The sequence below is a fragment of the Camelus bactrianus genome, chromosome 29 (assembly GCF_048773025.1).
Source record: "Camelus bactrianus isolate YW-2024 breed Bactrian camel chromosome 29, ASM4877302v1, whole genome shotgun sequence".
NCBI lineage: Eukaryota > Metazoa > Chordata > Mammalia > Artiodactyla > Camelidae > Camelus > Camelus bactrianus.
The window spans coordinates 14,224,702-14,239,259 of record NC_133567.1 but is presented as its reverse complement, the minus strand read 5'-3'; the positions used below and the strand labels follow the sequence as shown (position 1 = coordinate 14,239,259).

Genomic DNA, 14,558 nt, shown 5'->3' with positions numbered 1-14,558 from the left:
TTGCTAATTTCCTACTGGGGCCATGGACCAACTCTCATAGTATTCTCTATATTGGTCTTTACTTTCTAATATGAAATTATCATATTTATTCCATCCCTGGTGAGTCCACTGAGAAACAAAATCAAAACAACCAAATGTGAAACACAGGTTACTTCCTTTTGTTTTTTCTTTGTAATAATTCACCATAAGTTTAAAATAAATGCATATCATTTTCCACTTAAGCTTTTGAGTTTCTCATAGAATATATGGTGGAAAATGTACACCATTTCCATTTTTAAGGGGATCAATGATTGCATAACCAAATATATTTAGTGGGTGAATTTCTGCATCACTTTTTCTTAAATTGAAGTATAGTTGATTTACAATGTTGTGTTAGTTTCTGGTGTACAGCACAGTGATTCAGTTATGCATATATGTATTTATATATTCTTTTACATATTCTTTTTCGTTATAGGTTATTACAAGGTATTGAATGTAGTTCCCTGTGCTATACATTAATATCGTGTTGTTTATTTTGCATCACCTTAATTTCTTTGAGATTTTATTCCAGATAATGCAGTATTGCATTTTAATTTTGAGAGGTTATTTTCTTAGCAAAATCACAATCTTCTATTCTACCAATTCCAGTTTTGCTAATTTTCTACAAGCTATTCTGTACCCTTAGGAGAGTCTGTATTGCATATGAAATGTCTGTTATTAAAATCTTTACCTTTGATTACTAAATAATAGCTAAAGCACATTATCATTTAATACAAGGGTTTGAAAAAAATCTTTTTTATTCTGCACAGCTTGAAATTTTGTTGTCATAAACTCCACAAATCATCACTTGCTTATAACATGATTTGTTATCATTTTGATATTGAACTTTAAAAAATATTATTGCAAATTGCAACAGTCAGCATGATATTTTAGTAATAATAGTCATATGTATTATCATCGTCAAATTTCTCAACAAATTTAGGCAGAGGTCAACGTCTTCCATATGGAAACATATTAGGGTGGGAGCTCCAGTAGTTCTAAACTAGAGATAATTTTTTTTTTTACATTCAAAGCATAACCAGATTTATTTTAAACTTTGTTCGGTATCATTATGCTAAACATCAAAGCCTCTTATCTGTAGCTGAATTATTTAAACACTAGAGTAAGCTATACTATTATTTACCATAAAAATGTGGTCTTATTATTTTCAAAGTTATTAAAAATGTTTGCTATTAATCAGCAATAGATTTAAATCCTCATACTGCTCTTAGCAAGGTCACCAGTGAGAATCTAGTTTTCATATTAAAAGGATACTTTTTAGTCCTTGCTTTCTTTATCGTTTTGCAGTTTCTGCAAAGTTAAATTTTTCTACCATCTTGAAGCTCTCTCATCTCATCACCTTCTGAGTGATAGAATCTTTTTTTCTGCCCTCCTTTCTGAACACACCAAACACACCCTACTTTTTTCCTCCTGCTCTCTTTCCCAGAAAATCAGAAACCTTGAAGTCATTCTAGACTCTACTTTCACTCATCTCACCCTCAAATTGTGCTCCCACTTCCGTAGTGTCTGTGTCACAGAGGTCTGATAAATCCTAGCCCTCTCCTTATTGCCCCACCCTTGGTTCAGGGATTCCTCCTTTCTGGCTTTACAACAACTGTGCCATCCTTATTGATTTTCATGACCCTGCTCTGGCCTGCTTGCTTCATCCCCTACAATGTTGCTAGAGAGATCTGAAAAAAAAAAACATAGAGTTTAAGACCCTACAACATGGACAACCTCATTACAAGAGCTTCACGCTCTCATTTCCTTCTAACTCCTCATGAGAACCCATGTTCTTGCAATTCCTTAATTTCAACATCCTCTCACTTCCGTGATTTGCACATGCTCTTCCTTCTATATACCATGATCTTGCTCACGTGCATCTTCCTTCACCACCCCAGTTTTCTCCTGGTTTGCTATTACTTATCAAATAAGAAAAGCTTTGCTTCCTTCAGAGAGCCCTCCCTGACCAACCTCCCACCCATACCCATAGTCCCACAGCACCTCCAGAAGGACCATCAACAAACACGCTTCCTCTTCCTCTTAGGGACTACATCTCTCAGCCTCCCTTGCCATTATTATGGTTATGTGACCACAAATGGCCCTGGCTCAAAACAATGTACCTAGAGTTTCTTCTCGCTTTTCCTCTTCCATGGCTTCATGCAAATAAACAAGGCAACATGGGAAGGTGCAAGATGAAGATGGCAAAGTCACTATGTAGCAGCATCCCTGGTCTTTGAACCATGATTTTAAGAGACATTTCTGGCTGTTTAGGAATACCTGTTCTGGACTTTGCGTGATCAAGGTACCAACTCTCAGTCCCGCAGTTAGCCTGTGCTGACACACTCTGTACGCTCTGGTGCCAATGTCTACTTTTCTGTCTCGTTAAGCTCACAGCAATTTGGAAGATCCTAATATATCACCTATACCAGTGTATAACTATTGCTCAATAAATGTTTCTGAATTAGTAACTGAATGAGAGAATAAAAATGCATTGGGACAGAAAACAGAGGACACATAAGATGGGGCATCTCCAAACAAGCTGTCATATTTGATGTCCAAAGCTAGCCTAACTTAAAAAACATCACAGCTTTCACAAAGTATCTTGGTTAATTACTTTCTTTATAAATTTATTTTTCTTCAAATCATATCTATGGTAGACCCAGATATACATTTATGATATGAGGCATTTGTCATATTTTATTTTGGATAATTTTCTCTTGGATTTCTCTTCAATTTACTGGTATATAACAAATTTTAATACATAAATGACAATGCTGCAATCCTTTATTTAGTTTTCTTGGTAATGCCTTTCATTCAATAGAAGGGTAATAATTAGTTTCCTGTAGAAGTTAGATCATTTCCCTAAGGCTACCACTTGTAACTATTTGATTTGTGACATTACATTATAAGAGGCAATAGTAAGTGAGATAAACTTATTAGCAATAATTAAATTAGGTGACTCCTTTTCAGTAGCCAGTAATCAAGTTTCAAAGCTCAAATTATAAAAACTTAGTGTTAGCTCATCATTTATATAAGGGAGTCTAATAAAAAGGCATAATATTGACTCCTAGAATGAACCACCCCTTGTATAATTATATGGGACTATAAAAGTGGGTGCAACCTGTTGACTGTGTGAGAAAAGGGACATCTCTCTACTTGGATGTTTATGCCTGTGCAACATCAGAAACAGGATGTCAATTTCCATGAATAAAGGTAAGTATAATTTTTATTCAATATCCTGTAACTTTCATATCTTTAAAGGACAATGCATGTATTTCAGATGTGAGATGAGCCAAGGTTTCTGATAGGAGGAATTAACAGAATAGTAATACCAATTATACATCTGAAAGGCTAGTTTGGGGTTCAACTGTAAGGAATACAAGTTCTCATTTTATATTTGGTGTTATTTAATTTCAGTCTTGTCTAGTTCCTATCATGAATTGGATGAAATAAAAACCTTATATTTACATATAAATTCCAGCCCTTTCTGCACAGTCATGAGAGACTGACTCTGGGGAATCGAAGACGCAAGTAAACAGATACACCAAACACAAAATGAGTAGACAGGGATTACTCAACATAGGCACAGCAGTTGTTTGAGCTATGGTTGTCCAGAATTCACTGAGAGGCTCAAGACTTGGGAACCTACAAAGTTTTTCTCTTCACAGTCTAGGATAAATATATATCCCTGAAACCATAAAGCAAGAATATCTCTGTATACTAAAGACAGACTTTGAACTACAGATATTATTTGTCTCAGCTACTTAAGATAAATCAATAAAGTGTTTTAATTTATTAATTTAAAATATCCTTGTGCCCAAATGGTTCCATGTATAATAAAGTTATTAAGGGAAATAACTGAAGTGCTTAAGAAGAGAAGAGCCTTCTTTTCTACACTTTCTCAGTCTAAAATGATCTGGGTGTAAATTAATTAAGAGTAATAATAGGTAAAGTTGCACCACAGAGGCTTTTTATAATCAGCAGGTAGCTTCAATTGTACTTTCAAGTCACATAAAGTAATATTACTACTACAAGAGACCTGCAGTTCTCTCTCATTCTCTGGCAGATATCATGGAAATGTATTTTAAATTTTGGCTGCTGCTTCAGGTTAAATAGTTAGAAATAAAAATTTATAACATAAAGATTAATTCTACCATCTGATTAAGTTATAGAATAAATGTTTAAAAAAGTTGAATATAAACCAAATAAATTTATATATCTTACTTTTTCTAAAATTTGAAATCCTATTTGCCATGACACAACTGACTCTTAGCAAGGTTTTCTTTGTCTAGGGGGCCAACTTAATTAGCCTTTTTTAATAGCTCACATTTGAAATAACCTTTATCAGATTTGCATTTTTATTAACTGTTCCAATAATCCCTCTAGACCACGGTTGCCAAGGGCCCTGGAATGGGGCTGGTCTGGATAATCTGTGTATATCAGCTGATCTTCTGGGAAGCAGACAGGGCAGAATCTGCTTCAGGTTTCTCTGTACCAAAGCACAATGAGTTTCTCTGAATCCCTGGTAGAAAAGCAGTAATGTGTGTGTGTGTGTGTGTGTGTGTGTGTCTGTGTGTGTGTCTGTGTGTGTGTCTGTGTGTGTGTCTGTGTGTAATTTATCTATTTATCTGTTTTAAGCAGAAATTTCCATCAGGGACTCAGCTGCCACTAAACTAACAACTTAGCCTAGCGAGAAGCAGAATCTCATGAAGGTTATTCTCCTCCCTTCCTCTCAGACCCAACCCTTTTCTAATGCAGCTTAATTATTTCAAGATATGCTATACAAAAAAGTCTTCCTTTCCATACAAGTTGGCAGAAACAGGATAGATTTTTTTTTTAATTTCATAGGAAATAAGACAAAGCAACTGGATTAAGATAGTTGTCTGAGCACATGTCTACCTCCCTATCTGAAAGTCTACAAAATTTAAAAAAAATAGTTTTTAACAGAGTTAAATCCAAACCAATGTAGGAAAACAAAATCCAATGCGACCAACAGTTTAAAAATATTAAAGAATTCTAGAAAGATGGGAGGTGGACCAGACCAGATTTATAGAGATATAAATAAAGGAAAACATAAGGTAAACATGGGCAAAAAATAATGTGATGGGAAGAATGATGGGGGAGCCAGTGCCCACAGGGATACAGAGGTGGTCTTTAAACATCCCTCACAGTGGTTATGAACTGGGGAGACACAGATGGAGTGAGGCTGGTTGGCACCTCTCTTCTCTCTGAATGGTAGTAAGTAGCAGGCAGCAATGGTGTTTGCCCATTGGCTAAAGCATAGAGTAGGGACTGCACTCTTGAGGCAGGCAGTGCTCCAGGAGGACAGGAGCCACTGTACCCAGGAGGGAAACTGAGGCACACTGCACAGCCCTCCCAGCAGCATTCGGCCCTCCTGCATAGTCACCAGGGACTGACTTGAGGGAACAGAAGATGCAAGTGAATAGAGATATCAAACAAATGAGTAGACAGGGATTATTCAATATGTAAAGGAAACTAACACTATTATTAAGGGGGAAATGAAGTTAACAGGACAAGCACATCAGGACTTTAGAATGAAATAAAATAAAAATATGAGAATATATTATATTTCCCAGAGACTTAACCATAGATTTTGGAATAAAAAATTTCTTCATGAAATTAAAATACTTGATAGATGGACATAACTGAAGAACAAAATAGTGAACTGGAAGATCAAGTATAGACTTTTCTCATAATACAGCATTAAAGAACAAAAAAGTAAAAATATATATAAATATGATGCCAAGCTTAAGATGCAAGGAAATGGGTTAAGAAATTTTCATATGTACCCAGAAAAATCAAAGGGAAAGAAGGTATATAAATGTCTATACATCCAGATGGAAACAGACACTCAACATCAATTTCTCTTTTTTTAGCCAAAAGTACTTCAATTTCTCTCAGGGTGATGGAAAAATATCCTTACCTCCCCCCAAGTCCATGCAATTTGGGCAAAGCTGTCCTGTGGAGGGCATGTAACTCACATATGGATAATCAGATCACAGTTCTCCTGGCCACGCTGACTGACTAAAAGACTGAATTCATTATTCAACTAGAGCTAATGGTACATCATGAAATTTCATAGAGCTGGTAGAAAATGCAGTGATCATACCAATGGTCGTAAACTTGGAAGATTTCAGCCACGTGCTGCTGTAGGTGAGCCTTCAAAAAAGTAGAGTTTCATCCCTTTCTTGATGAAAAAAGAGATAGAAGGAAAGAGAGAACACTAAGTCCCAGATTAACCTGTCTTACACTAGTGCTACATTGTCACAGGAGTTTTTAGTTCTTGAGCCAATCAATTCCACTATTGATTAAACCAGTTTTGGTTGCATCTTTCTATTGTTTGCCAGGAAAAGCTGCCTAACCTTGTAGAAATAAATGATGATACTAAATAAAATGGGAGAAAATTTCCCCAAGCCAAAGATAATCACTAGAAGTAACCACAGAGTACAGAACAAGATAAACAGTAGAAATCCCCTTTGAGTTGCATAATGGTGAAATTTCATAACACCCAGAATAAGATAAAAATCCTAAAAGATTCCAGAGAGAAAATAAAATCAATTACCAAGAAATGAATAAGATATACGTTGATATAAGACACTTTACCTGTAAAAATGGATGATGAAAGAGAATAATAAAGTCTTCACATTTCTAAGGGATAATGACTTTGAAAGAATTTTGTATCTATTTAAACTATCATCGAATAGGAAATCAAAATAAGGACATTTTTGGGCATGCAAGGACCTAGAAATTTTACCACCAACTTCTCTTCAACAAATTCTTCTCTAGAAGAATTACTTATGTATGGAATCCAGAAAAATTCCTATAAATCTAAGAAAAAGAATGATAAAGATTGTGACAGACAGCAACAATACAATGTATAATTGTCTAAATATTTTTATAAAGTTTAATTTTTAAAAATCTGAAACTAAAATACTGAATATATTAATACAGATGAGAGGGACACTCATGAATAGAGAAATGTAAACATGCTAAGCTTATATTGTAAGTGGGAAGATATAGACAATCTTTGATATTGACAAAAATCTTAAGTGAGGAACAATAGTAAGATATTTTGAGGACTTCCCATCATAAGAAAGAGAGGTCAGAAGGCAGTGTAATAACATTCAAAGGGCTTTAAAAAACTGTTGAATAAAAGTTCTACATCCAACAAAAGTATTTTTAATATTTTTTTCAAGCAGAACTGTCTTACAAGAAATTCTAAAGGAAGGCCTTTTGATTGAAAAGAAATGATACCAGACAATAACTCAAATCTACAAGAAGAAATGATGAGTACTGGATATGGTAAGTATTGTAACACTATATTTTGAAGAGTATAACATACATAGACATAGTATATATGCATAAATGTATTACATATGACAATAATAGTATAAAGGAGGGGGAGAAAGTAGGGGTGTATTGCAGCAAAGCTGTTATAGTTTACTGGAATTAAATAAGTACTAACCTGAAATAGACTGAACGAAGATGAACATTATAACCACTACATTAAGAAAATAACTTATTAAAAATGTACCAATGAATTAAAAATAGTTCGCTAAAAGAATTGTTGAACATAAAAGAAGCCAGGGATTGAGAAATAGAATGGCAGAAAAAGATATGAGATGTAGAAAATAAATATCAAAATGGCAGTACCATAGCAACAATTACATTAAATATCAATGACTAAACATTGTAATTAAAAGGCAGAGACTTGGGGAGGATATAGCTCAGTGGCAGAGTGTATGCTTAGCTAGCACAAGATCTTGGATTCAATCTCCAGTACTTCCATTAAAATAAATAAGTAAATAAAGAAATCTAATTACCCCCCCCAAAAAAAGGCAGAGACTATCGAGTTGGATAAAAAAGCAAGATCTAACTCTATGTTGTGTATAAGAAATACTTTAAAGACACAAATAGGTTAAAAGTAAAAGGATGGAAAAAGTTCTACCATGTAAACAACAAACATAATTGATCTGGAGTAGCTATCTCAGACAAAATTGATTTTAACACAAGAAATATTACTTAAGACAATGACATACATTTCATAATAATAAGAGGGAAAATATGACAGAATAGCAATAATTACAAATATGTATACACCAAAGAACAGACACCCACTCAAAATGAAGTAAATCCTGAGCAAAACTGAGAGAATAAATTGACAATTTAGCAGTTATCATTGGAGATTTTAATACTCTTCTCTCAGCAACTGATAGAAGGCTAGATAGAAAATCATTAAGAATATAGAAGAGTTGAACACTATTAACCAACTGGACCTAATAAAATATACAGAACTTTACCAAACAACAGTAGTATACACTTTCTTTTCAAGTGTACATGAAACAATTTCCAGGAGACACCACATGCCAGTCATAAAACAAGTTTCAGTAAGTTTACACTTGAATTTAGATGGATTGAAATCATAAAGTATGTTCTCTGACCACAACCGATTGTCAACAACAAAGGAAAGGAATTTGGGGAAACCTCAAATATTAGAAGTTAAACACACACTTCTTACAAAAAATAACTTGTGAATTAAAGAAGAAACCACAAATATAAAAACAATGAAACAAAATTTATGGGATGCAGCTAACACAGTGTTTAGAAAGTATTCTGTAGCTTTAAATGCTTATATTAGTAGGAAAACAAGACCTAAAATCAATAATCTTCAGGTTACATATGAGGGAAGTAGAGAAAGAAGAGCAAATCAAACCCAAAGTGATTAGAAAGAAAAACCAAAGAGAAAAAAAAAAATAGAGATTGTCAATAAAATTAAAAGTTGGCTCCTTGAAAAGATCCAGAAAATTGATGAACTTCTTCTAGAAAAGACAGATGACACAAATGACTAAAATCAGGAAGGGGAGATATTATTACACACCCTCCCCAAAATTAAAAGGATTATAAGAGAATTTTATAAACAAATTTATGGTAATGAATAGACAACATAGATGGACAAATTTCTCAAATCATTTGAAAGACACAAATCACTGAAGTTTACTCAAGTGAAAATATAAAATCAAAAAAAGATCTATAAAGGATAAGAAAAGTGAATTGGCAATTAAATATGTTTCCAAAAAGAAAACAAAAAATCCCCAGACAGACCCAAAAGGCTGTGCTGGTAAATTTTATCAAATATGAGAGAAATAACGTCAATAATATACAAACTACTTAGAAAGGAGAAGGCACATTTCTCAGTTCCTTCAGTGAGGCCACTATTACACCAATACCAAAGCCATACAGAGACATCACACAAACACAAAAAAACTACAGACCCATATTCTTCATAAACATAAACATTAAATTCTTTAACGAACTATTAGTAAATTGAATCCAGCAATATATAAAAGGTTGATTTAATATTAGAAAATCAATTAATATAAAATAATAGAATAAAGAGAAAAAGTACATAATCATCTCAACTAGTAGAGAAAGTATCAGACAAAATTGAACACTCACTTATAAAAAGATCTCAACAAAGTAGGTATAAAGTAGATGTTCCTCAACCTGATGATAAACAATCAAGAGAATACTATTATTAACATCATACTTAATGGTGAAAAAGAATGCTTTCCCCCTAAGATTCGGAACAAGACAAGGATGTCCATTCTCTGGATTTCTATTCAACAGTGTCCTGGAGCTTCTAACCAGTGCACTAAAATGGAAAAAGAAAAGCTGAAGACATATAGTTATGAAAGAAAGAAGCAACTGTCTTCATAGCATAAGACATGATCTTATATGTATACATTTCTAAGGAATCTATAAAAAAAACTATTAAAGTTAATAAGCAAGATTAGCAAGGTTAGCTCTTGTGGGAACAAGAGCAATATAAAAATTCAACTGTACTTCTATATATTAGCAATAGACAATCTGAAAGTGAAATTAGGAAAACAATTCCAATCAAAATATCTTAAAATTAATAAAATACCTAGGAATACAGTTTACAAGAAAGGTGTGCGACCTGTACATTAAAAACTAAAAAATACTGCTGACAGAAATCAAGAAAGTTCTGTATAAATGGAAAAAAAAAGTACCATATTTATGGATTAGAAGACTTACTATTAAGGTGGCACTTCTCACCAAACTGATCTATAGACTCAATGCAATTCCTATCAAAATCCTAGCATGCTTTTCCACGGAAATTGACAAATTGATCCTAAAATTTATAGTGCAAAAGACTTAGAATAGCTAAAACAATTTAGAAAAAAAAAGAACAAATTTGGAGGACTTAAATGATCTGAGTTCAAAATTTATTATGAAGCTACAAAATCAAGATGGTATGGTATTGGCTTAAACTCAGATATATCTATCAATAAAATAGAATAAGGAGTCTAGAAACAAACCCATATGTTTCTGGTCAATTGAGTTTTGACAGTGGTTCCAAGGCAATTCAATGAAGAAAGTATAGTTTTTTTCAACAAGTGGTAATAACTGGATAACCATATGAACTTAGAACCCTACCTCACACTATATGCAAAAATTAACTCAAAATAAATCTTTGTAAAAGCTAACACCATAAACCTTCTGGAAGAAAATATTGAAGAGAATCTTTTTGATCTTAGCAGGCAAACATTTTTATATATGACACACACAGCACAATCCCTAAAAATGAACATTAGATTTTTATAAAATTTTTTTAAAAATTGCTTTTCAATACACCATTAAGAAAATAAAGAGAAGCCACAGAGTCTAAGACAATATTTGCAAGTCACTTATCTGATAAGTCTTGTATCCAGAATAAAGAGCTCTTACAGCTCAATAATAAGACAAATAATTGAATTTAAAAAGAGGTAAATAATTTAATAAACATCTCATTAAAAAGACATATGAATGGCTAATAAGGAATGGAAAACATGGACAATATCATTAGTCATTAGGGAAATGCTAATTAAAACCAGGATGAGATACCACTATAAACCCACTAGAATGCCTATAATCAAAAAGACTGCTGATACAAGTTTTGGTGAGAATATGGAGAAACTGGAATTCTCATATAGTGCTGGTGGGCATGTGATATGGCACAGCCACTTTGGAAAACAGTTTGGCAGTTTCATACAAAGCTAAACACACGTGTAGCATATGATTCAGCAATTCACTACTAGGCATTTAACCAAGAGAAATGAAAATATATGTCCGCAAAAATATGTGTATGAAAAAGTTATAGCATTATTTATGATAGACAAAAATTAGAAATAATCCAAATGTCCATCAACCGGTAAATGAATGAAGAAAATAAGCTATAGTCATTCCTCAGTATCTGCAGAAGACTGGCTCCAGGACCCCCACAGATATCAAAATCCACAGATGCTCAAGTCCCTTATATAAAATGAGACAGCATTTTTACATAACCAACAAACATCCTCCAACATACTTTAAATCATCTCTAGATTATTTATAATAGCTAATATGAAGTAAATGCTATGTACATAGTTGTAAATACGATGTTAGTGTTATGTGAAGAGTTGCCAGTGCACAGCAAATTCAAGTTTTTCTTTTTGGAACTTTCTGGAATTGTTTTTTAAAAAATATTTTGATCTGGGGTTGGTTGAATCTGGGGATGCTGAGTGCACGGATATAGAAGGCTGTGCATTCATATAACAGAATACTACTGACCAATAAAAAGGAAGGGACTACTGATTCACACTCCAACATGGATTATTCTCAAGTATTATGCTAAGCAAGAAGTCAGACACAAAAGACTGTATACTGTATGACTCCATATATCTGAAATTTCTAGAAAAGACAAAATTGTACAGACAGAGAACAAATTAAAGGTTGCTTGGGGCTGAGGGTAGGAGAGGGGATTGACTGCATTTGGGCATAAGGAAACTTTTTGAATTGATGGAAGTTTTCCAAAACTAGATTGTGGAGATAGTTGTAAAATTGTATAAATGTACTAAAAATCATCAAACCATACACTAACCATGAGTGAATTTTATGATATGATTTTTAAAAGATGCAACACAATTTTTCTGTTCCTTAGTGGGTCTATTGGATCCCTTTTCATTATACTATTGAGTTGCGCACTTTTGGTAAAGTAACCAGTTCTGCCTTCCGTTATAGGTTCTACTACTAATATATTTGGAATTAATGATTTTTTTTTCTCAGATGTACTTTATTTTCTTGTATATATATTTTTTAATTGTAGTATAGTCAATTTACAATGCTGTGTCAATTTCTGGTGTACAGCATAATGCTTCAGTCATACATAAACATATATTTGTTTTTATATTCTTTATCACTGTAAGTTACTACAAGATATTGAATATAGTTCCCTGTGCTATACAGTATGAACTTATTTATCATAAGCCAGTGGTGGGAGGGGAATTAATGATGTTTTTAAAAAATGTTTTGTAATTATTTGTGAACAAATACTCAGAAACAATGTTTAAATGTAAGAAGATAACTAAAGAGAATTTTTGATAATCTAGATTTCTTTGTAAAAAGTTACTGAGCTGATATATGTATATAACTATATTTATTTTCCCTGAGAATTTAAATAAAATCCTCTTTGTAATTATTTTTCATTGTTTAAAAGTCCTGTGTAATATCAAAAGGTAATTTGATAATAAAAATTACCTTTGGAAATTTCCATTAAAGATTATTTTCTCTAATGAGTATCCCTATTTTGAAATTAAAATTGGTATAAAAATATTGCATTTTATTACTATCCATTGATAATTAAACTTCAAAGGGAATGAGATATTGATTGTAAATCACTAGATACCATCTTATTCCTGTCTACACTATGCATTTTAAAGTGAGTTGCAGTCATTTTTAAAAGGAAGCCCTAAGAAAAAGATGCTTTTGATGGGTAGGAAATAATTTAACTATTAATAAGGAACACTGATGGGAATTCCTGAGAGGTCACAGGAGGCCACTGCCTGAAAAGTGCCTGAAATGGACAAGTCCAGACAAAGATAAAAGGAAAAATTAAATAATATTTCAATCTCTTTGCTTTCATAAGTAGAAAGTGTCTGTGTGTGGTGGGGGGATACCTCTAATACCAACCATCTCTATTTTTCAGTCTTAAAACACGAGAGTACAAATTAAAAAGAATACATGATTTGGGGGATGAAAATGGGGCACAGAAGTAAGAATGCAGAGGGCATCATTCTGGAGAGATGCTGGGCTGGCAGCCAAAGCCAGTGACTAATACTAAGGAGGAGAGTTGTCTTCCTGTGACCCTCCTGCCAGCACCCCCACTAATGCTGGAGCTTCCTGGGCCCACATTCCCCGCTAAGGCCAGCACAGCCAACTGATGCTTACCACCATGACATGCCCTCTGCCCAGCTTCCAAAATGACCCCTGAAACAGACTCCTCTTTATTTTATTTTTTTTGTCTTAGTGACCCCTTCCAGCTAAGAGGAGAAAAGCAATTGATCGATGAAATTGACAACTATAAATGAAAAGTCTTACTAGTCCTATGAGGCATTTCTTTTTTACAATGAAGGCCTGATGTATGTAAAATGCCAAGCAGACAGCAGTGACTTGAGGTTATTCTCTTTTCCCTTCCTCTGATTTTTGTCTTTATTGGTTTTCCCAAATACATTACATACTTCAGCCAAATAACAACAAGGTGTAAAACTGATCCCTGTTCTGTACTCCCTGAATACAGACACTAATGGGAAAACTGTGCAGGTGTTGAAGTTGAATACTACGTCCCTTCACCAGTCTCTCAAAAGTCCACATTCACAGGTTGATGACCAGTGATAACTTCCTTAATAGTATCCTTCCAAAGAATTCCATTCAAAGTGTAGAACCGATGGCAGCCTGCTGTTAACTATTGGAAGATTTAGAGGGAAACTTCCCATAGTTCCACAGTATCATCGTGCTACTTTACATGTCCTGAAGCCCAGTGTAGGGCAGGCAGTCCACAAACCTCTACTTAGTGCCTGCTCTCTGCAGGGTCCTGGACCCACGCAGCTCTTGTGGCAGATGCTGGGGACCATCAGGTGACTATGACAATGCAGGGTCTTAGAGGAGCACACAGAGTGTTCAAACAAAAGCCTGTCAAAGCTAAATTCTAGCCTGTGCAAAGAGTAATCAGCTTTGGAAGGAAGTTTTTTTGCTTTCTAACCTTGTGGGAGAATCACAGTGGGAACAGCTTCAGAGGCTCCATCATCTGGTAAATGTGGAACTAGCCTCTCTCATGGAGAGTACATATCGTCCACTCCACAACTTACACCTATGTTGCTGATGAATAAACTCAGTGCAGGCCCCTGAGGATAAGCTCTTCAAACAAAGCCAAGGGTAAACAAGTGGACACAAGCGGTTATGACTTTTGTTTGACCTAACAGTCATTTTATTAGCCATTCTGAAATGCCAGCCCCCTGAGGGGATTAGTATTGTAATGCACAGGAAATGGGACCAGAGGTTCAAAGGGATTTCATCTAATCACTCAACCAAGTGCTAGGATTTAATCATTCTCCCTTTTCTTTCGGAAAGAGAAGTTTTCTAAAGAGCTTATTTCCAAACCAAAGAGCCTTCTACAATGATGCGGACATGGTAAACTGAGG

General features: G+C 34.1%; 1 long non-coding RNA gene across 1 annotated transcript in view; it reads right to left on the bottom strand.

Annotated features, from left to right (window-relative positions):
* Positions 1–14,558, bottom strand: part of LOC141575527 (uncharacterized) — a 125,372-nt gene that overhangs the window by 109,703 nt on the left and 1,111 nt on the right. The window lies entirely within an intron of this gene.